Below are 23,054 nucleotides of genomic sequence, written 5' to 3' on the forward strand. Positions count from 1 at the left end.
GGTTTTGCAGAATACTGTTAGAAAACTCCGTTATAATGAATGCATAAAGCTAATATCAGATTTTAGAATATGAAAACGTGCTTTAAATTGAGGTAACAGAGTTTATCGATACTGAAAAAAGCCATTTCGGTTGCAGGTTGACCTTTGACCCCGTCTTGGAGCGCTCGCACATCTCTTCACAATCTGCCTGCCGCTTCCTGTTTAATCCCTATACACTTCCTGTGCTAGACAGCCGCATATTACAAAAAGCACATACTCATTAAGTTGCCAAGTTCACTCAACATTCATTACGCCACAAGCGCACACACTAGCAATTATAGCGTGTACGCGTGTCTAATTCTTGACTACGCGATGTAATGGAACGGTAAACACAATAGCAGACACAAAGCTTGCTCAGACACACACACACTTTCAGACAGACAGACGCACACACAAAAATTGAAGGACATCACACAAAGCACCTAGCCAGCGCATTCAGACGTGAAGCAAAAATTCTCAGTGCGTTCTAAAAAAAACATCAACAAGCATCCAAGTCAATGACTTCTCCACAGGGGGGAACCAACAGACAGACATGTGAACCCCACCCATGCTGTGTGTTTGCGTTATCAGAGGAAGGAATCGCTTTGGCAAGCTTTCACCACCAATCTGACAAGACGTCACTCCTAATTTAAAGCAGTGTCTGAACTGATGGAGCAATATGGTCGAGAAACATTTATTTTATGTGGTACCCACGAGACATTGAGGAGGCAGCAATAGGAAAGCAAAAGGAATCCATTTAATTAAATATTCCCTCTAACAAAGCTTTACTGCTAAATTCTGCACGTGTAAGCATTATTTTTCCGAATGCTAAATCGCTTCATTCGTGCCTAATTAAAAAATACAGCCATGACATTTTTTGGCTTGATCGCAGTCGATTCATCATAAGGTCAAGGTGAACTTCCAGGGCAGGACGTTGTGTCAATTCATGCAACACAAAGAGGGCAGCACGGGCGGGTCATCGCAGCGTGTGGGGGCAGAGAGACGGTCTCGTGCTAAGGCAGATGTCAAACTGAAGAATGTGACTGGAAACAAAGCAAAAAAAACGCTGAGCGACGCGACAAAGCGTACGAAGACACGCATCGCTCTCTCAAGGTTCACCGACAAAACATCTCTTTCTAAAAGCCGGCTGCAGTTTTTAAATGCGATCACGTGGCGCTGTATTGCAAAATTCTGCATGTGCCAGCAGATTAGTGAATTAATAAGCTAATTATTCCATTCTTGAAATTTCCAAATACAAAAAGCAAGTCATAACAGAACATTAATGCTAAATTGCGGTCACATTCTCATAGGTTGAATGTGTGAACTGTCAAGGCAAGACGCTTCCATCCCGACTCGGAACGGGTGGCGCTGGCTCGACACAGCAGGTGAGACTCAGGCAGGTGTCAGGATGAGGAATCTGCAAGGAAATAAACCTGGAAATGTGCAAGACAAAGACAAAGCGCCTCGCAATTCGTATCACCATCTCACGAAGATGGGCATATTGCAGAGACGCCGCTTATTATTACAGCACTGGCATCGCCTCTTTGAATGTGAACTGAAAGTGAGAGTGACTGGGATTTATAAGTCTCTTTGATCCCAGTCATGAAAGAGTCAATGTGTGTGTACGTGTATATGTGTGTGTGTAAAAAAGAGAGAGAGAGCAGCCTGGGGTGTGCAGCGGTTAATCACCACCTCTGTGCAGAGCGGAGAGGGGGGCAAGTTCTCATTTCCATACTCTCGACGCCCAAGTGGGAAGGGAGGGTGATACTTTGGGAAATATGAAAACGGGAGTGTGGGTAGACAGCGAAGGTAGGAAAAATGGAAAGAAAAAAAAAACAAAAGAGCATCTAGTTCTTTGATAAACGGAAAGCGAGAGAGAAGGGCAGCGTGATAAAATACAACGATTAGCAATGTAATCTCGTACATACTTTATCGCTGACAGTTGTACGGTACTTGGATTTCTAATATTTTATAGAAGAATGCCAGTTTCCTATTTACTTGATCTTCATTTCCTTCCCATCTCTCTCACTCTCGCCACGACATCTGAACTATCTTTATCTCTCTGTTGCAATCTGTCCTCCAAAACCACCTCTTCATCTCTTCTTTATACTCTCCAACTGAGCTCATGAATATTTCGCGCATATTTCACACACGCTAGATGCCTGATATCATCGGGGCGTTTCGGCAAGGATGGTCTGCCAGCGAGCGGAGGTTAGCGGGGTGCTGTGGCGCGCTGTTCGAGTCCTGCAGGAATTTCTGGTGGGGGGGAAAAAACACGCTTTTAGACAAACTAAGTGAGTCAGGCAACCAATCATCCAAGACTCCCTGTAATTATCACCTCTTCAAACAAACAAACATGATGACATCGTATTATGATGGTAATAATGAGCCACAATGGCCACAATGGGCGATATAATGATGTTCAAGCAAAGCATTCATCACTACGGAAAACAACACCGGCTACTTTCGCAAAGCAATCACAGTATACCTTTAGATAAAAAAGCGCTATTTCATTTTTTTACGGTGATTGAATTCAGCAGTTCCGTCAGGTTAGAGAGGTGCGCATCTATATTCATAAGCTGGATGAGTGCGAGGAGTGCGTCTACTCTCTGTGAATTTTAAAAACAGTTCTGGAACCATCAACCGTATGATGATGATTATTAGGTTTCACCTTCAGCTCTAATTTTCACACTGCCAGACACTCTCTCTCTTGCAAACGGCCCAACGCTTTCATCACCACCTTGACGAGCACCTGCGTGCATAAAAATGCAACATTAATTACGTGACGGGGGCAGATAAACACTCTCACGCCAGCGAAAATGACAGGAAGGGAGCTGCCGCTAAATTCACAGACTGCTTCTTACATTACACACCCTATTTAATAGCTGTTTTAGTGGCTGGAAACAACAAAAACAGCTGTATGTTTTTGTCTGCCTGGCTGGGGAGCGTAATCGCTTTGAATGAAGGTTCCCCAGTGCGTTTACAAGCCAAACACTTTACAGGATAAGGGATGCCTTTGAAGATTGAAAAAAAAATGCAAATAAGCACAAGTGCGTTTTTGAATTAAGGACTGAAGAGGAAAAGCTCGTCTGTGGGCACGGGCCGCGCAAGACAATAACAGAAAGCCAAAAAAGCAGCAAATTACACCCCCCATATGCTGAACGCAAGGTGAAGACCCACCACTCTTGAGGGAGCGCGAGGGAGGAGGCATTTAGAGGAGAGACAATGGAGTCATAACAAGAGGGGGAGTGTGTGTGCGTGAAAAGAAAAAGGGAGAGAGTTCAGATTTCATCGCTGCGGGTCCGAAACTTGGTAGAGCTCTGTGAAAAAACAATCCCAATTGTGACTCTAGAGAGGCACGTCACGCCTCCCTGAGGGAGCGATACAATAACCACAAGCTGCTGATACACAGACTGGAAAACCACCGAGTAAATGTGTGATTAAACATCTAGTTATCTTCCAATTAAGGCTGAATACATTAGATGCACTCCACAACAGGTTACCGTGCCATTTGTGGGTCTCTGACATGTCACCTTGCACTAGAGTCTTGGGAATTCGCTTGGAAAGTGTCAGAACAGCTGTCTTGATGCTTTTTATCTGATGTTATTTATCTAGAATTACAGACCTGTGAAAGTTTAATACACAGAACCAGTCTGTAGACAAAAAAACAACTCTTTGTTACAAACAAACGCAGAAGAGACGCAAATAGTTTAGCTAATAGTTCTCTAGTGGTATTTACTTTTAAAGGTTCGTAAACAACATATGAAAACGCCTATGCTAAGTTGTTAGAACTTTGAAAGAGAATGCAAGAGAAAAAAAATCAATGAATATCCTCAAAGGCTTTTACCAGACCTTCTGCAAAGAATTTAAAATACAAAGAACATGCTCGCTGCGAATGTGCCAAACGAGACTCATTCAATCATAGAAACAATACAATACTTCCCTATCAATATCATTAACATTTTATTAACTTGTGACCATTTTAGTAAACTTCCCCACAGACATTTCACTGCAACTTCATGTAACAATTCTAAAGATACCACACAAAAGAATGTCATTCTTTAACTTTTAACGCATTCGTTTATATTTCAAAGCAAAAACGGAACGTGGTCGGTGTGACACGCGAACGATCTAAACAGCAACACAATTCAGCGCGAGCACAACAAACAAAACACACAGAAAAGAATGAAAAGATTGTTTTACTCACTTTAGTCAGTGACACTGCGTTTCATCCCCTTTGAAGTCAAAAAGAAACTCGCGTAATCTTTATAACCAGTAACGACAAAAGCGTTTTAAAGTGAAGCCGGTAAATCCCATTATGCGCGTGCTACATTGTCGCGAGCAACACAGACTTGCGCGAGGACCTCAAAGCGGCTGCGGGGGGGTAGGCGGGGCTTCACGAATACGTCAGGAAGCGGTTTCAATGGAGCGCTTGTGGAGGGGCGCGGCTTGGCCTGACTTGAGGGGAGCAACTACAGGTGATTTTTTTTCACAATTCCTGATGACAATTTTCAAGTCTAACTATCCAGATTCTAAGTAAGTGAAAACAAAGTTTTTATACTTCATGTAGATAGTAAACCATTGAAACCGGTTGACGTACGATTTAGAGATCAATGCGGCATATGTTTGTAATTGGTAAATAAAATAAAATATCACTTGTAAAATGACTTTACTATATGACGAATATCACTAAAATAAGTGTTTTGAGAAATCACACTCTGCTTTGTAAAAACAAAGCAGCAGCAGCGGCCCGACCTTTTAAGTCAACTAGAAACGTATCCACTCACAGGCGCTCTTTGCCTGTCAATCATTTTGTGCGTTCGGGTTTGAGAACATAGGAATGTCTCAGAGGGCGGGGTTTTGAAGAGAGGGCGTGGTTGAAGTTAAAAATGCTAAAAGTTAACAAAACGTCTCGCTTATATCACTTTTAATTATAAATGAACTTTTCATCATGTGCACATAATAAAAACATATATATTTTTTAATTTTCAGCTTTAACTTTTTTATGCAAAATTAATCACAAGTCATGATCTCATAAAATATCACTTTCTTTCTTTTTTTTCTAATTCTAATATTTGATTTGATGGTTGTTAATACTAATTTCTGTCAAATGGTTTTTAAATCAGTATTTCATAAAACCAAGGGTTTTTTTGCCTTTTTAATTAATAAAACCTTTTCCAAAACTATTCTGTTAAAAAGCAAAATCTAAAACAAAGGGTCTGCACCTATATTTAATAATATAAAAAAATGAAATTTATACATGTCAGTCATAATATAGTTTGTGTTATTTAAAAGTTTGGTGGCTAAACTAAAGCTGAATCAACCTATAATGGATTTCAGGCAGGAGGGGGGTTTGGGACACGCCTCTCCGCACCGCAGCTGGAGGGAGCAGATGGGACATGTCACCCCGCGTGTTTCAGCTGCACCGGGGCTTTGACACGAACACTATCGAGTTCTCACAATGCCAATTGAAACAAACGCAGATCTCTCGAATGCACCTCTTTTAATAGATTCTTCGCCATCCGCTGGGCTTCATTTGTCAAATGTCACCCGCCTGTGACATTTCCCACGGTGTCGACCTGCAAATGTCTTTAAAAAGGACGTATGTAAAATACACCGATCATTAACGCAACATATGCATACCTTACTGTAAACTGTTTCGGTACATTTTCCAAGAGAAATTGCAAAGGCCTGCAATCAATACGGGCCCCCAGTAAATCCAATCGAGGGGCCTTCAACAAAAGCTAAAGGAGGCTGCTGCTTGACACAGCAAAGAAATGAAGATGGCTCATTGTATTTAGTTAGTGCCCGAGAAGAAAGCAATAGAAAGAGAGAGAGGCAGTGAAGGGGAGAGAGAGATGAGAGAGAACGGTTCCCTAGCGGGTTTACTGATGAGCAGGCATGCGGGGAGTCTGGGGGGCTCAGCTGGGGCTGTTTGCCCAGCAGTGAACACCCGTCATCAAGGAGCTCATAAAATATTAATCCAGCACACAAAGACAACGTACAGGAGGCACCAGACTGCGAAGAAGACGGACAGAGTGACCAGAGAGAGAGAGAGAGAGAGTGATGCAGGCCGAGCGACAGCAAGTGTAATGAATGGTTGGGGACGGAGGGGGCTACGGGGTGAAAGGGTGACATGCAGTAATTGGGGGGAAATCTGTGCGACGGTGGGTGGAAACTATTATTGGCAGGTGGAACAAAAATGGACGCATCCTTGAAATAATGAAGTGAGGGGGAGGTGAGGTGGGAGGAGATGCGAGGAAACATGGGAGCAATAGATGTGAGAATTGGCTCTCATTTAATTACAATTGCTTTTGAATAAAACGCTACCGGTTTGGCATGACAATGGCACGGAATTAGAAATAGCGACACATTCCGACTGCGGAGGGCCGTGTTTGGAGGAATGGGATAGGAGCGTATGTTCTCATAAAAAGTTTTGGCAGCGAACGGAGCGCCCAACAGTTGTCTGTTTACACTCCTGGAGCCAAGGACTGGGCCTACAACAGAACAATGCTGATTTGTTAAGAGGACTCTAAACTGGCTCTTCACGACCAAATACGCGCTGACACACAAAGACAGCCAGTGAATGCAGCGCACACACTCGGAGAAGAATGCGTCCAATGCACGCACACACCCACACTAAATCAGACATCAATACATATCCAGAGCATTAATATTCCGGAACGGAGGGCAAAGCTGTTAGGGATGCCTAAAAGCAATAATCAATATTATTTAGATTGATGATTACGGTCAGTGGACAGAGCATTTAAAACTAAAAGCAAGACCAACAGATATACAAATACAAAGAAAAACGTGCATGTTAAAGGTTCAGGTACACAATGGTGATCTAATCTTCAACTTCTGTCATTTATTCACACTTATGTCATTCTCAACCCCCATATTGTATTTTTCACACGGGAGACTTTAATGAAACCTTACGATGCACATTTCCACATATACGTATATATGAGGTTCATTTTCTGTCAAGCTTTAAAGGGACAGTTCACCTAAAAATAAAAATTCTGTCATCATTTATTCCCGGTATATAACTCTTCTGTGGAACACAAATGAAGATACTTTGAGAAACGTCTCCGTGGTTTTGTGTTCATACAATGGAAGTCAATAGGGTTCCATGTTGTTTGGTTATCAGCGCTCCACAAAATATCATCTTCTGTGTTCTGCACAAGAAAGAAATTAATACAGGTTTGTAACGACACGAGAATGAGTCAATTTAACAAGAATATGTATTTTTGGCCGAACTGTCCCTTTAAGTAGAACAAGAAAACGTGGAATACATGGTATCACATTGACTCCTTTTATGATGCAGTTATGAACATTTATTAGTTTTACCAGATCCGTTTTAAAGGGATAGTTTACCCCCTCGTGTTGCTCAAAACCTGTATATGACTCTTTCTTCTGTAAAACACAAAAGAAGATATTGTACAGGTTTGCAATGACATGAGAATAAATAATGATAAAACGAATAAATCATTTGTGGGTCACTGCTCCTTTAAGAGCATCTGTGTTCTAGAAATCTCAAAAGATAAACACAGAACTAAAAGAAGAAGAAAAATATAATGCCTGGAGAACACACGCACTTGGTCAGGCATCGATCTTTGATGTAGCTCAAAATAAAAGAAGCATCAGCAACTTCTGAACTTGTGGTTTCTCGCTGATGCAAAATGACTCACTTATAAGTACTTCAGCTATCACCAGTTTCGCACTTTGCAGAACCTGCGGTTGAACTAGGAAAAAAATGCCACCCACAAAGCTTAACAAAATCACAATGGCTGTCAGAGCAGAATGCAAAAAAAGAGCGAGGGTGATTATGCATGTCCGTCCTGCATATCCAGGCCTGGCATTGCCCAAAACCCCTCTATAGAACCCAAAATTCACTCCACATTCCTCTCTCACTCCACTCGACTCTTTCCATCCGACACAGAACAGTCTAGTCACGGAAAGGCGTCTAAATGCGCAAACCGCATGCCTATTACAATATCAAAGCTTGACTTGATAAAGATGACAGTGTGTGTGTTAACGGAAGCGCTGTGACCTCCCCGCGTGTTGGACGACTCTCGCCGCGGCCTGAATGGCGCTTCTGTGGCTAGATATGACTGCTGACCTCTTTCGTTTCCTTTTTACATGACGAGCCAAATATCTCTCGCGCGCCCGCCCTGAGCGGAATAATAATTCGTTGCTGCATTTCTGAGGATGCCCCGATTCGGTTTGCGTTTCTTACCCAGAAGTCCCTGAGGCTACAGCATTCGAGAAGTTTTCTGCACCTCACACACGATATTAAAGCGACCTCTTTGGAACGCTTCGTCACAGCGGTTGGGACACGTTAATTGACTATGAATTGAATTTATGAATAATTGATGTGTCGTAGCAAATTCGAACAGTAGGAGAAAAACAGCAGTTAATGGAACTTGTGTGTTTGAAAAACAATAGTTGTCTAAAAAAGATGGATTTAGCTAGAAGTGCAAATTGCAGCAGTCATTTGAACATGAAGACAAAGGGCATGCCCGTGCAAAAGTTGGTTACCAACATCATGATGCTGGCGTGTTTTGGGTGGTTTCCACAGTGTTTCCGATACCTAGATGATGTCCTTTCACTCAAGAATTATACTGCAAAAACTCATATGAAAAATTTGCTTATCTTGTTTTGCAGTCAAAACATCCTGGAATAAGATCAACTCATCTGATAAGCAACTCAAAGTACGAGTTCTGTCCTGTGGAGCACATTTAGCTATACTTGTTTTGAAACCGTAAAATCCTGGACCACAAAACCAGTCTTAAAGTGATACTTCACCCAAAAATGAAAATTCATTTACTCACCTTCGAGTTGTTCTGATTAACCCAGAGAAAGATATTTGGGAGAATGCTTATCACCAAACAGATCTCAACACCCGTTGACTCCCACAGTAGGAAAAAATACTTAATCTTTTTTTTGTTCTGATGAACACAAAAGAAGACGTTTTGAAGAATGTAGGACAGCAAACAGTTCTGGGGCACTTTTGACTACCATTGCTTTTTTCCTACTATGGGAGTCAATGGGTCTTGAGATCTGTTTGGTTACAAGCATTCTTCCAAATATCTTTCTCTGCGTTCATCAGAACAAAGACATTTATACAGATTTGGAACAACTCGAAGGTGAGTAAATGACGACAGAATTTTCATTTTTGGGTGAAGTATCTCTAAGTAAAAGCCAAAAATACATTGTACGGATCAAAATTATAGATTTTTCTTTTATGCCAAAAATCATTAGGATATTAAGTAAAGATCATGTTCCATGAAGATATTTTGTAAATTTCCTACATATAAAAACTTTATTTTTGTGAGTAATGTATGCTAAGGACTTCATTTGGACAACTTTAAAGGCGATTTTCTCAATATTTTGATTTTTTGCACCCTCAGATTCCAGATTTTCAAATAGCTGTATCTCGGCCAAATATCGTCCTATCGTCCTAATGGAAAGCTAATTTATTCAGCTCTCAGATGATGTGAAAATCTCAATTTTGAAAAATTGACCCTGGGTTTGTTGTCCATACGATAAAGTCTGTGAAATGGTTAAAGGGATAGATCACTCTAAAATAACAATTCTGTTATCAGTTATTTACCTTTATGTGGTTAAAAACGTTATGACTCTTTCTTCTGTGGAACACAAAAGATATTTTGAGTAATCTCTCAGTGGTTTTGTGTTCAGACAATGGAAGTCAATGGGCTCATTCTTCAAAATATCTTCTTTTGTGGTTTGCAGAAGAAAGAAAGTCATACAGGTTTGGAATGACATGAGAGTGACTAAATGATGTAATAATTTTCATATTTGGATGAACCATCCCTTTAAGAGTGTTTTTTGCATTTTTGAAGATTATGTAGGTGTTCGTTCAAACCTTGCAAACGCAAAAGTGATGTTCCGTATTTGTTTGGTAGGTGTCACTACGTTTCTTTTTTCCCATGTGGGCTATTAATATTTCTATTTACCCAAAACAATGTCATGACAGCCCTCACCTGAGCTTATCTTACTCTGATCCAGCCAGGACAAAACACACACACACACACACCTGCTATCTCACTAGTTGGTCAAAGAAAAGACAGAATGAGGGATATTAGAAAAAAGACCCTGAAACACTATAGTGCTCACTATAACCCTCAGTAGACTATCCAAAAGCCTCGGGCAAGATACTGTACACGGTGAAAGAATGAGACACGAACAGAGAGGGGGAGAGAGAGAGAGAGGGGGGGGAGAATGGGATAAGTGGAGCTAGTAGCATTGCTGACAGCACACCTCAATATCATCAACGTGGCAAAACGGGTTTGACAACAAAGGCAAACAACATGGCAGTGAAACACGAGAACATATTTGATCCCTGAAAACTCTCAATTACTTGGAAACGGATGTTATTGCACAGAACCCAACTTACACACAAGGAAATCTTTTTTTATTACACAACGTAAAAGTGCACTAGGAGACCCTGGCAGCGTTGTCATCAATCACATCGGATTCAATTACAAAGAGCACATTGCAACCCGATTGTATCAGAAGAGCAAAGCGGGAGCAGAAGACAATTTTAGGGTTTTACTGGGGGAAGAACAGGCAATCGCTCATCTCAATGTGGAGAAATCAGGCTAGATGAAGACAAAAGACGTTCATATATGCACAATTACTTCATATAATGTTCTGATTCAACAGCTCGTTAAAGAAAATCAGAAAAAGATTTGCGCACACATTCTCTTGTCTTGTATCATATCCAGTGTTAATGTGTCTCAACTACTGTTTCGAAGCTGAGAAGTGCAATTTCTACACAACTGCAACCAACATGACAAAAAAAAGTGTAACATATGACGCTACGCCTTTAAATGATTTTAAATATAATGCATAAGGTATATGGACTTCTATCTTCTATCCAAATATCACGTATAAAAACGTGTAATATTGTAACATTAAAAACAAATTTTTACTCTCAAAACAGCACGACTGTTGCATATTTACTGCCGTTTATCTTTACATAATCACAAAGCGATGAGTCAAAACTATTTAAGTGGTAGTCAACAGCGTTTCACAGACGCTCTACATCCTTCATTGACACACATAACTGGGATTCTTCAGCTTCCCAAAAATCAATAACACAAAGGGTGCAAGAGATGCCGTATGTATGTGCGCGAGCGGCGAAACAGATGCCGTCGCGCTCAGACAGCTGTGGAGTAAAGGCACCAATTACAGTGGCAGCCCTGCCTCTGACACACACTATTACACACTCTATAATCTACCCTGCAAATCTCGCTCCCACGCAGTGTCAAAGGGTAGCGAGAGAGAGCGGGAAAGAGGGAGAAAAACAAGCGTGCGGAAAGAGACACGAGAGCTTAGAGACGGCGGAAACTAGACGAGAGACTGATGGATGGGAGAGAACTCAAAAGAGTGGAAACGCAGAAAGAAACATAGAAACCCACAAACAGGAAGTGGAAGCCTGAAAACAGGAAGTCAAAGAAAGAGGGGATAGAAAGAGGAGAAATAGCTGACAACTGTGGAGAGGGAATAGAAGCCGGTGCTAGCAGATACAGTGGCATGTGGAGGAGAAGATTTTGGCTTGAACAACTGTCTCTGTTTGTGGGTCGCTCCAGGCGGAGATCACTGTCGTTAGGCTGCTACATGAGAAGCCCATCCGGATGTGTGTGCAGAGGCCTGGAGAGAGAGAGAGAGAGAGAGAGAGAGAGGGAGAGGGAGAGGGAGAGGAGAGGAGAGGGAGAGGGAGGGGAGAGGGAGAGGGAGAGGGAAGAGAGGGAGAGGAGAAGAGAGAGAGAGGAGGAGGAGAGCGAGAGAGCGAGAGAGGAGAGAGAGAGGGAGAGGGAGAGGGAGAGGGATAGGAGAGAGAGAGAGAGAGAGAGAGAGAGAGAGAGAGAGTGACGAGAGAGAGAGAGAGAGAGAGAGACAGAGAGAGAGAAGAGAGGAGAGACAGAGGAGAGAGAGAGAGAGAGCAAGGGAGAGGGAGAGGAGAAGAAGAGAGAGAGAGGAGGGAGAGCGAGAGAGGGAGAAGGGAGAGAGAGAGAGAGAGAGAGAGAGAGAGAGAGAGAGTGAGAGAGAGAGAGAGAGAGAGAGACGAGAGGGAGAGAGAGGAGAGAGAGATGAGAGAGAGAGAGAGAGAAGAGAGAAGAGAGAGAGAGAGAGAGAGAGAGACAGAGAGAGAGAGCAGAGAGACGAGAGAGCGAGAGAGCGAGAGGAGAGGAGGGAGGGAGAGGAGAGGGAGAGGGAGAGGGCGGAGAGGGAGAAGGGAGGGGAGGGAGAGGAGAAGGGAGAGGGAGAGGGAGAGGGGAGAGAGAGAGAGAGAGAGAGAGAGAGAGAGGTTTGGGAAGGCCCTCTCCTGTAAATACACACATACTGTACACAAACCAGCTCAGATGAACGCTCGCTCGCCAACAAACCACAGGCACGCCTCCTATTTAGCTCAAAGAGTAAATCAACGGCGAAAGACTGCAACTCTCCAGAGAAGAGAGAGAGAGAGAGAGCGAGCGAGCGAGGAAGCTTTGTCACGGGTGCTAATTTTACATTCTAAATGATTCCGTCTACACGCTAACCGTGTTAGCCGTTCCAAAACTTAGTGAGCTGCCTACCTAGACGCTATTTCATGCATAATTACGCTGCCTCTTACCTTCTTTTTTTGGCTTAATTCCGGCATCGCGTGCATTCTTCACGGATACGGCTACAAAAATTAGGCCCTACAAAATTACTTTAAACGGTTTACGCTGAGAGAAGTAATTTGATATTTGGCACAGGAATATATTGCACGATTTGTTGCTCATGTAGTGTAATCAAGATCAGTCACCTTAGTATTCAGACTAATAAGGGAGAATAGAATAGAACACAGAACAGAATAGGATGGAATAAAATAGAATAGTATAAAGAGTAGAGAATAGAATCGAACAGAAGTGGGCAGCCTGGCAGCACACTAGGTTTCGGCAAAGAGTTGTTAATTTGTTAAAGGGTTCACTTGAACTTCGCGGATAACAACACAAAAGGCAAATTGGCTTCGCAACCTTGTGCCCTCTTGACCCGGTTTTGTAGCTAAAAAGTCAAATTGCGTTTCGTACCTCATAGACAAACAGCCTGAAGTGACCACACACACACTTAACAGTTAACAGCAGAGAGAGTGAACGGTCGAGAGAGACAGAAAGAGAGGAAAACAGGGCTAGACAATTGCAGGAAAAGAGCCCGAAGGCCTGAAGAGGAAGAGACCAGGAGACAAACAAAAGACAAACAGAGAGCGACAGAGTTTGATGGGGAACAGAGTTTTGCGTGGCGCACACACACCCAGCCGGTGACCTTTCCCGTTTTACACAGCGGTTTTACTGTAAATGTTCATGTGGCCGGCGTAACCCAAACAAATAAAAGCACTTCAAAACAGCTGCGAAATGTATTCGTCAGAGTCCGTGGCCATAAACAGCGTCTAAATGACCGTGGCAGAGGCTGAGATTATGGGCGTATGGACACATTTGCGTGTGATAAAAACAGCCCTGGGATTAACCGGCCGGGCGGTTATGGGAGATGGAGCTTTGTTAAGCACTGCGAATGGAAAAGCCCTTCCTTATCATCAGATAACAATGAGCTGCGGAGAGAGGGAGGAAAGGGGAGAATGAGAGAGAGAGAGAGAGAGAGCATGTAAAAAGACCTCTAATATATGTTGTGTGGTAATGTAAGTGTGAAATCTCATCAGATTGAATCATCACCCGGAGGAAATCAAAACTTTGATTCATGTTTCTCCTGGAATTCCCTAGGAAAAATACAAGTAGATTTATACATTTTCTAGGGCTCCACAATATATCTGAATTATTGAAATATCACACATGTACATATCGCAATCATTCGCAATAACTGAATGATTTAAACACTAAAGTTGCGTACAGTCAATGTTTTAGGTGGATACAGACAGCAGATATAAATATATTTTAATGCACTTCAAATTGATTTGACAAGCATTATCAAATTACATATCGCTGCTGTCCTTGGAAGTCCAAATTAGCTGTTTCTCGCTGGTGTCCTTCTAAAACCTCGTATCTCCATATTTCGTGATTTTTATTTTTTTTGTCATATACTATTATTATTAGTCCTCCTTTATGTTTGTCGCTAGGTTTTGCAAATATTTAACCAATAAAAAGTATTAAATAGTGCTCGTCAACTTTGGCAACACAGTATGTCATCTTTTAAAACGTACTGCGTTTTTTCCATTTCCTGAACAACTTTGAAAAAGGACAGTGATGATATGAACACAAAAGAAGATACTTTGAGAAATGTGTCAGTGGGGCTCAATGTTATTTGTTTATCGCCATTCTTTAAAATATTTTCTTGTGTGTTCTCCAGAAGTCCTATGGGTTTGCAATGACATGAGGGTGAGTAAATGATGACAGGATTTTCCTTTTTGGGTGAACTATCACTTTAAATACACTCATACAGCATCAATTGAACTTAATGTGAATCCTTTGCTCTTAGTTTGCAAAGTGAGGAAAAATGTGAAACGCCCCACAATTCCATTTCAATCCAACCAAAATCAATTCAATCCACATCACAAGCAGCGACGTCCCAGGAGGACCTGAAGGCAGCAGAAGCCCCCCACCAGCAGCACAAATGGGGAAACTAAATTCCCAGTTTACATGTGCTGTGTGATTGCATCTATGCACCTTTGGAAATCGAATGAGTGCAAACAAAGCGCTGCAGTGGATAATGCGACGTTACAGCAGGACTGGAGAGCGTTTGGAGGGCTTTAGAGTTTCAAGAGCTCATTTCATGTGAGGGGCGAGCTGCCGTGAGAGACAGAAACAGATGCAAGCGTCCGCCTCCGCTTGCTTCTACTGTAAGCACACTGTTCCATCATCCGGCAGGGCTTTCATTTCTGCTATTTTGGCGGCGGTCGGGAAACACTGCCTAGCGCAGGAACCCACCGGGGGGCTAAATACCATGTTTTCGCCTAAATGCATTCTAGATTATTCCTGAATAAATCCTTGGGCTGTGTGGTATCTCCAATCCTCAGATGGAAGAGGGATTTGGAAAACAGATGCCACTGGTCAGTGCGCCTGTTTTTTACATATTGACTGGGGGGAAAAAAACGAAATATATGCAGAGGGGATTCGTTGTAAATTTTGCAGGAAACATAGCGTTCTGCTTAATTACAACAAGTCGAACCGTAAGATTTCAAAGACACCGAGGCCTGTTTCTAACACAATATTAATTACATCTTATATGGAGATTTGCTATTGTTTGGAAAGGAGAGGTGCCCTCCCGGAACCTTGCCGGGAAATGCACGGGATATCAAAAAAATCATGCATTTTTAATGCCACCTTGAGCACATCACGCCAGAAGTTTTGTGCCGGGTGCATTATGACAGGCGATCGGGAGGGGAACGCGGCGGTTGGCGTGATCAAGAGCTCACACGCAGGCGAACGCGACTCCGTCACCGCACTTGACAGGATCCGCGTCTGAGCCGTGAGCTTCCTAATCTGTCTGCACCCCGCGAGAAGGCCCGGTCCTCCTTAATCTCCCCGCGAGGGGGGAAACCCGGGGGTCCCGCCGAGACGCTCCCATCGCCTCGCCCTTACAACTCGGCTAACCGCGGAGCAGCCCCGACACGCACACGCTGGGCTGATACATGCCCCAGCTGATCCACAAAGATACCAAATGACCCGTTATGACATCACAAAAACTGGTTACAAAACAAACCGAGATCTGAGAGCAGACACAATGGTGTGATGTTATCAGGGAGCGGCCTGGAAATATGATTCAGAGTGATGTTCATCTGAAATTCATGAGCCTTCCAGGGCAGGGGCGGACGGGGGGGTTTGTTTGCTGTCTGGACATTGACACACAGGTTGAGTTCTCCTTTAATGGTTTTGCTTTCCAAAGAAACAGATTTAAAGGGACAGTTCACCTAAAAAAAGAAACCTTGTGATCGAATCACCTTCATGTTTGTGAAAAACGTATTACACATCTCGTGCTTTTTTCTAGCACAGTGTTTGTTTCAAACAATGAATGTGTATGGTGACCAGAGGGTAAGCTTGAAAATGATCAGTATTAAAGAAACACTTTAATACTGTTATATTAAAACTATATTAAAGAAAGAGAATGTACATTTGTTTCACATACTCCCAATTCAAATATATTGTTTCGAGATGACAAGATTTAGTTCATTATAAATAAATCACATAAATCACAGTAATTCACCGCATGACAGCGCTCAGACGAGTCTTAACCCGGTGAAGTCCTGAAAGAAGTACAAACTCCTGTCTGGTGTCTGGCAAGGCCTTTTGTTTTCCCAATATTGCCCTGGGATGTTTCACACATGTGACGTTCATGCACACAGACACACGCGAAACGGATCAAGTACGCTCGCGTGTTTTCAGGGATAAGACACTAAATAGCAAGGGTGAGTTAATCTTGTTCTGGAGCAGGTGTATGCACACAAGCATACTTAAATCTGCCCCCCCCTCCTCCTCCTCCTCCTCTTGCCCTTTGGCCACTTGCTGGGGTGCATTTTCTCTTGTGGAAGTTGCACGGATCACCCCCTCCCCCGGGTGTCATTTTCGTCCTCTCCGCACACATTCGCAACATAAACACAGACAAAAGTGCACCGTTTGACCGGACAGACCTGTATGCTCGCTTCATCTACTTATTTCCATTCTTTATCATCGCGGCGGCACTTTGCATACTTGTATGAATGCGTTGTCTAGCGCTCTTCAAACACGCACAAACGGCACAACGGTAACCAAAGTGACATCGGCCGTTGAAACATGTTAGCAGACATAACAACGGCAGTTGTTCAAAGCTCTCGAGAACATTGACCCATTGGAAGACGGTCTATATCCAATAGACATCCCGTATCATGATGGTCTTCCTTAATTTAATTTCAGAGTCAATTTCTGCTCTCTGTGAAGAGACGTGATCCTTGGAATAACCCTGAATTCGTACACGACTGATTAACAATGCGCTAACAGATGTCTTCTTTGTGCTTGTACAACGTGTGTGTGTGCATGTGTTGGAGTGGGGGGTTGGTAGGTAAACTGGTGTGTGTGTGTGTGTTCTCGTCCTTTGGAAAGGAAATCTCATTATAATCCAGATTGAATACCGAGGGCAGTCAATGTCAAACACGTAACCTCTTCAGCATCTCCAGATTTAAGCGGTTCGAATGAAAGTAAAATCAGGCTTCAAATCTAACAATGAAAATCTCCTCCCGTCCGTACGCAAGGATCCACGCCGCTCACAAGAAGAGGCTTAATCACATGCGGGTCAAATATATCACACTCTGGATGTAAGTAATTCATTTAGCGCATCATAATCACCAATTTCGTATGTAAATCAGTCACTCGCTGGTTCACATATAACGACAGCAATTACAGTTCAGGTCTATTCTCTATTCTTTCCCTAGCTCATCCTATTGCAACTTTCTTCATTTAAGACGTAGTTTAGATATAAATCCCACTAAAACAATTTTGTGTTTTAAGGAACAGTTCATCCAAAAGATAAAAATTCTGTCATCATTTATTGAGCCTCATGTCGTTCAAAACGCAACAAACGAAGATATTTTAAGAAGTGTCTCGGTGTTCATACAATGGAAGTCAATTAGGGCTGGGTATCGATTCTGATGTTCCGATTCCATTCGGTTCCGATTCACAAGCTCTCGATTCCATTCCATTCACGATTCGAGTCAATAACTATAGATTTAATACAAATTATAGATATTTCTAAAAAAAAAAAGATGAGTAAATATCACATTACAATGGTGAATTAAAAAATGAAATGCCACAAACCTGTATATTAAACTTTAAACACACTTGGGTATAGTGAAACAGAACAGGTTCTTTTACATTTGAGATACAGTATAACGAACAAAACTTCACAAAATTAGCTGTAAAGAGGGGCTGCAATCTTATGAACCGCTGCCTTTTATGTGAAGGTGATGTTAAATTCGACGACACACCCGGATCCTCCATGTTAAAGGTGCAGTTTGTAACAATCTTGCAGTAAAATATCCAAAAACAGCTAAGCTACAGTTTGTAAAAACCGCCGCTAGAGGGCGCACGATCAAAACAACAACAATGCCGTAGCTTGATGACGCTGTGAAGGAGCGTGGAATGATGGGGTCTGTTGTCTTCAACTCCACCGCTGATGGCCATCAATCAGACGGGAACGAGAAATCATGTTAGCGGATGAGGTAAAGTAATAAAGTTTTATAAATGTTGCGTATAATTGTGGTCCATAAATAAGTGACTGCTCGAAACAAGCTAGTGGCTTGCTAGATGCTACTTCGGCATCCGTCCACGACACTGTTGTCATACGGTTTCTACGTCAGTAAAGGCAGTGACAAGGGGGAACGCGGATATGACGCCATTGACAGGCGACTGACTGCACAGCCCCGTGTCACTGTTTAGAATGGCGATTTTCTCACGATTTGCAAGTAGTTGGAAACATTTGAGGTATTGTAAGTACTCAGCTGAACAAAATATATAACACTGGTTTTTGGATATTTTACAACAAAATTGTTTCAAACTGTACCTTTAACCATTACGAAAATATATCAAATCTTGGTCGACCACTAATCTGAATATTGGATGAGGCTGTACGTGCTGGTAATGGTTTGGGATCTTTCCTTTAAAATGCAGGAGTTTTCGATTCGCTGGTATTGATTAAAGGACACACAATACCGTGATCAACCAGCCTAATCCATCAGTACAGACACATGGGGGGTGTCGTACATTCAGGATGGTAAACAAAAGGATTTTGGTGCTTATGTCACGCCCCATATGGACATGAATTGTGATAGGGCGAGGGTCTACATAGAATAAAAAATGAGACTGCATCTAAAAAAACTACATAGAATTATGATTGAGAATTACATTTTGAATCTGTAGCTTTTGAAGAACAAAGCGAACACCAATAAGACCAATAATTCAAAAATATGGAACAAGGATTCTGTTGACAGTACCTCAAACTGACAAACCCCATTGTGAAATTAATCCTGCGGATTGTGATTATGATAATTTTATATTCTATGGGTTTTTTTTCAGCAAATGGGTATCTGACAATTCACAAACATACTGTACATGGGTCAAAGACGTTAAGATGTCTCCATCAAAAGAAATTTACAAAAGTGATTTTATGTCCATAGAAAGCACATTAAATGAAAGTAGACTGTCTACTTTATGGTTTCAACTAAGTTTTTGGAGAATAAAATGTCAAGATTTGGTTGAAATAATGTTACATTGTCAAATTAGTGTAACACAATATTTATGTACAAATTCAAACAACACGCTTATTCTGACTCGTACATATTAAAATATATAAAAGAATAAGGGAGGATATTTCATTTTATTGTGCTCTAAATGAGTTTAAAAAAATCTTATTGAAAAATGGGCAAAACGTAGGATAGTGGCAAATTAAAATAAATATAAAATTACAACTAATTAGCATTTGAGGTGGAAGTATTTAGTCTTTTAATATGTCATAAATTGATTTTTGTTGTAAATATGCCTGACAAGATTGTTACACTGAATGACATTTTAGTGGGTGTCTTCTGTAAATCAGGGGAAAATGTGTGATATTTATTTTTTGTTCAGAAAAACAAAAACTAAATTAAAGGAAACAGAAAACAATTTAAAGCAGTATTACACTTTACATTACACTTTACGCAAAAATGTAATAATAATATTAATGTTAATAATATATTATTTATGCTGTCACACCACAGGACACATTATTTGTCAACTACCCAAATACAGATATATGTGATACATTCTATCCATTTATTGACAGGCTCACTACAAACATTTAAGAACAAAGTGTTAATTTGATCTTTGCAAAACTCTAGATATCAGCATTGGTATTGGCCATTAAAAACCCATATTGGTCAACCGCTAGTTACAGCGCACACGGGACCCGCCGGCCTCATTACTCAGTATTGCAGTGCTAAGCACACGAGAGAGCAGCAAAGGAATGAAGATTAGAGATTATTAACAAGAAACACTCCATCGGTTCTGCAGAAAATCTCCTTGACCACAAGCATAAGAACGACGGAAGTAAAAGAGAATAATTTGAGTCTAAAAAGAAAATTGTAAAAGAAAATTGTTAAAGAAAGAAAGAAAGAGAGAGAGAGAGAGAGAGAGAGAGAGAGAGAGAGAGAGAGAGAGAGAGAGAGAGAGAGAGAGAGTCGCTAGAAAGATAAAAAAAGAAAACAGAACAGAAAGAAGAGAAAGAAAAGGAACGAATGATATTTTTGAGATACAAGAGAATCATTTGAGCAGAACAACACTGCAATTTTCTGTTGATATATGCCCTCCTCTTACATCCGTTTAATATTCTGAAACAGTTTTCATCAAAGCAGTTGGCATGTTAAGATGTGCATAAATCTGCGTATAGAGAGGAAAAGATAATATCAAGAGAGTTCGAGCGAGAGCACTGCGGCCGTCGAGAGAGAGAGAGAGAGAGAGAGAGAGAGAGAGAGAGAGAGAGAGTGAGCGAGAGAGAGAGAGAGAGAGAGAGAGCGAGCGAGAGAGAGAGAGAGAGTTTCTGGCATTGATGAACTCTGTCTGTGTTCACACTTCCCTCTGGAGTGTGAAGGACCGACTACGGCGTCGATTTGGTGAAAATGAGCCAAAATGCTTGAAGACATCCCTGCTTGATTCAGCAGCACATCTGCTCAGAGCTCATTACTCTAACATGAAATCACCACCACACCACCCTCATTTCTCTACTCTCACGTTACATCTTCACACAACTATTCAGTGCCCCACAATGTACCATGGTGCAGTGATGGTATCAGATTTAAATACTACAGTCCTTATCTGTATAAAGCAGCATGGTGAAACAGTATTATATATTCATGTCTTACAACCACAGTTTTATTACAGTACAAATCTATTAACCATGTTTTTGTTTTGTCTTGTACAACCACAAATATCACTAAAATGTAACTTCTGTCATCATTTACTAACCCTCATGTCAATCCAAACCTGCATGACTTTGTTTTTCTCCAGAACACAGAAGAAATGATTGAAGAGTAACCGTTGGTAACCATACAACACTGACCTCATTGACTTCCACTGTGTGAAACCCACTTTCTCAAAATATCTTCTTTTGTGTCCTGCAGAAGAATTAGTCATACAGGTTGTGAACGACATGATTCATCCGGCTTGTCAAACATGAGAAGAAGTCCCACACACTCACATGGAAGGAGGAACCTGAGCCATCCCTGATGAAAAAACCATAGAAACCCAATGGAAACGTCACAGAAAGTCTAATGGTTTCCATAAAAAAAAAAAAACATAATTAACCATTAGCTTTTTCCATTAAAACCACTACAAAATTCCTTTCCGTGTTGTGTTTTGGACATTATTCCAGCAGGATTTAATAATATCCCACCAATATAATCCATCACATACCAACAGACACCATTATAGTTTCTATTCAAACCAATACAATTCCCATTATAACCCGTATCCATTAAAAATTCTGTTCTGTTTTTGGCAGGGTTTTGTCTTTTTTCCAGCAGTGATATCTGTAGACCACCAAAGTCACCACAGAGACTTAAGGGTGGGTCTTATAGTCCAATAAGCAATCACACAGAAACAACCCAGAACAACCTCCAAAAACACCCCAGTGACTTTCGTCAGAAATGTTGTCAAATGTTGATTTTGAAATGTATCTCTCCCTCTTCCCTTTCCCTACAAAAGGAGTTTAAAGGGCTCCGAACCAATGCAACGTCAAGCATCTGCACTTCAGACAGCTTCGTGTTTCATAGTCCCAGTCAGAAATGACTCACTCTTACTAAGGGCTTAACTCTGAACATCACAAACATCAGCTCCATACACACAGACAGGTGGACTGAGTCAAATGTGTTTGACGTTTTTAAGCTCACGTCTGACCGAACTTCACTCGGAGGTTTGAAACAACAAGATCTTTGATGCTGCCCAATTACTTCCACTAGAAACACCACCAGCTCGCGAATGAGATGCTGAAAAAACACTTCAGGCGAGGAAGAATTCTAACTATTTCCAAATGTACAAGAGTCCATCAGGCATGACATATTCAGCTCTTCGGACGAGAGGCTTCGTTAAGTCACGAAGTAAAAACCGGTGTTTACAATTATTTGACACGGATCGGATCCTGACACAGCTGTCAAATCCCGTCTGCAAGTTTTAACAGACAATGCGAGGCAAAATGCAATGCTCATAAGGGATATATGGACAGCTTGATTGAATAAGAAATGTCTGTTGCTACAACAAACGCAACACTTGTAACATTCACGCGCTCAATGTAACAACATGATTTTCAACGAGGCGTCTCTTACCTTAAGTCCGCCTGCCTTGGAAATACTTCGACACAAAGTGCTCTCGTTCAACGTGTGTCAAACATGGGAAAGTCCGATGCGGTGGTTCCGATCGCTCCTCTGGGTCAGATCTGTGCGTTTATCATCGACACCCGAACCGACAGCCAGGACGCCGCACGCGCAGCGCAACACGTGGATGACAAACAGACGCACTGAAACATGGAAAGCTGAAAGTCTTTTCTCATTGGAATGAAACTGAAGGCAGGGAGCGGTGCTGAAACTACACATACAGCACCACAGCGACACCCTTCGGTCATGAGATTGTGTCAGATGGACAGATTTCAGTAGTTTGACACGTTTCTGTAAGTAGGTAGACATGAGTGAATGTTTCTAGATGTTCTGGTCTTTCTCTGTCTGTCTGTCACTAAAAATGTTTCTCATGATGTTTAGGAAAACCTTTGTTCTGAAGATGTATGCTTAAGTTGTGCAAACATATTCATTTCTTATATTACAACAACAGAAAACTCGATAAAAAAATGCTTTTGAAATGGATGACTAGGAAAGACAACGTAGAGCCGGGAATAGATGGGAAGTCCTTCAAACCTGTTTAAAAGAACCTTAGGGTAAGACTTCAAGAAGCTGCTTGAAAAACTGACAAAAGAACAGTTTTACAAATTCACGAAATATGATCAAAATATAACAGTTTGATTTATTTGTAATATTCTTTAGTCACAAC

At 41.6% G+C, this 23,054-nt stretch overlaps 1 protein-coding gene across 4 annotated transcripts in view; it reads right to left on the minus strand.

Annotated features, from left to right (window-relative positions):
- plxnb3 (plexin B3) overlaps positions 1-22,633 on the minus strand; it is a 56,977-nt gene extending 34,344 nt beyond the window's left edge. For 2 of the 4 annotated variants that reach the window (XM_057355887.1, XM_057355884.1), the window contains exon 1: positions 22,340-22,633. The gene's annotated coding sequence lies outside the window, so the exon portion shown is untranslated. Of the gene's footprint in view, positions 1-4,225; positions 4,366-22,339 lie in introns of those variants that run through there. The other 2 variants (XM_057355888.1, XM_057355885.1) reach the window with 1 other exon arrangement.
- Between the last annotated feature and the right edge of the window lie 421 nt (positions 22,634-23,054).

Source organism: Triplophysa rosa, linkage group LG17 (genome assembly GCF_024868665.1).
Source record: "Triplophysa rosa linkage group LG17, Trosa_1v2, whole genome shotgun sequence".
NCBI lineage: Eukaryota > Metazoa > Chordata > Actinopteri > Cypriniformes > Nemacheilidae > Triplophysa > Triplophysa rosa.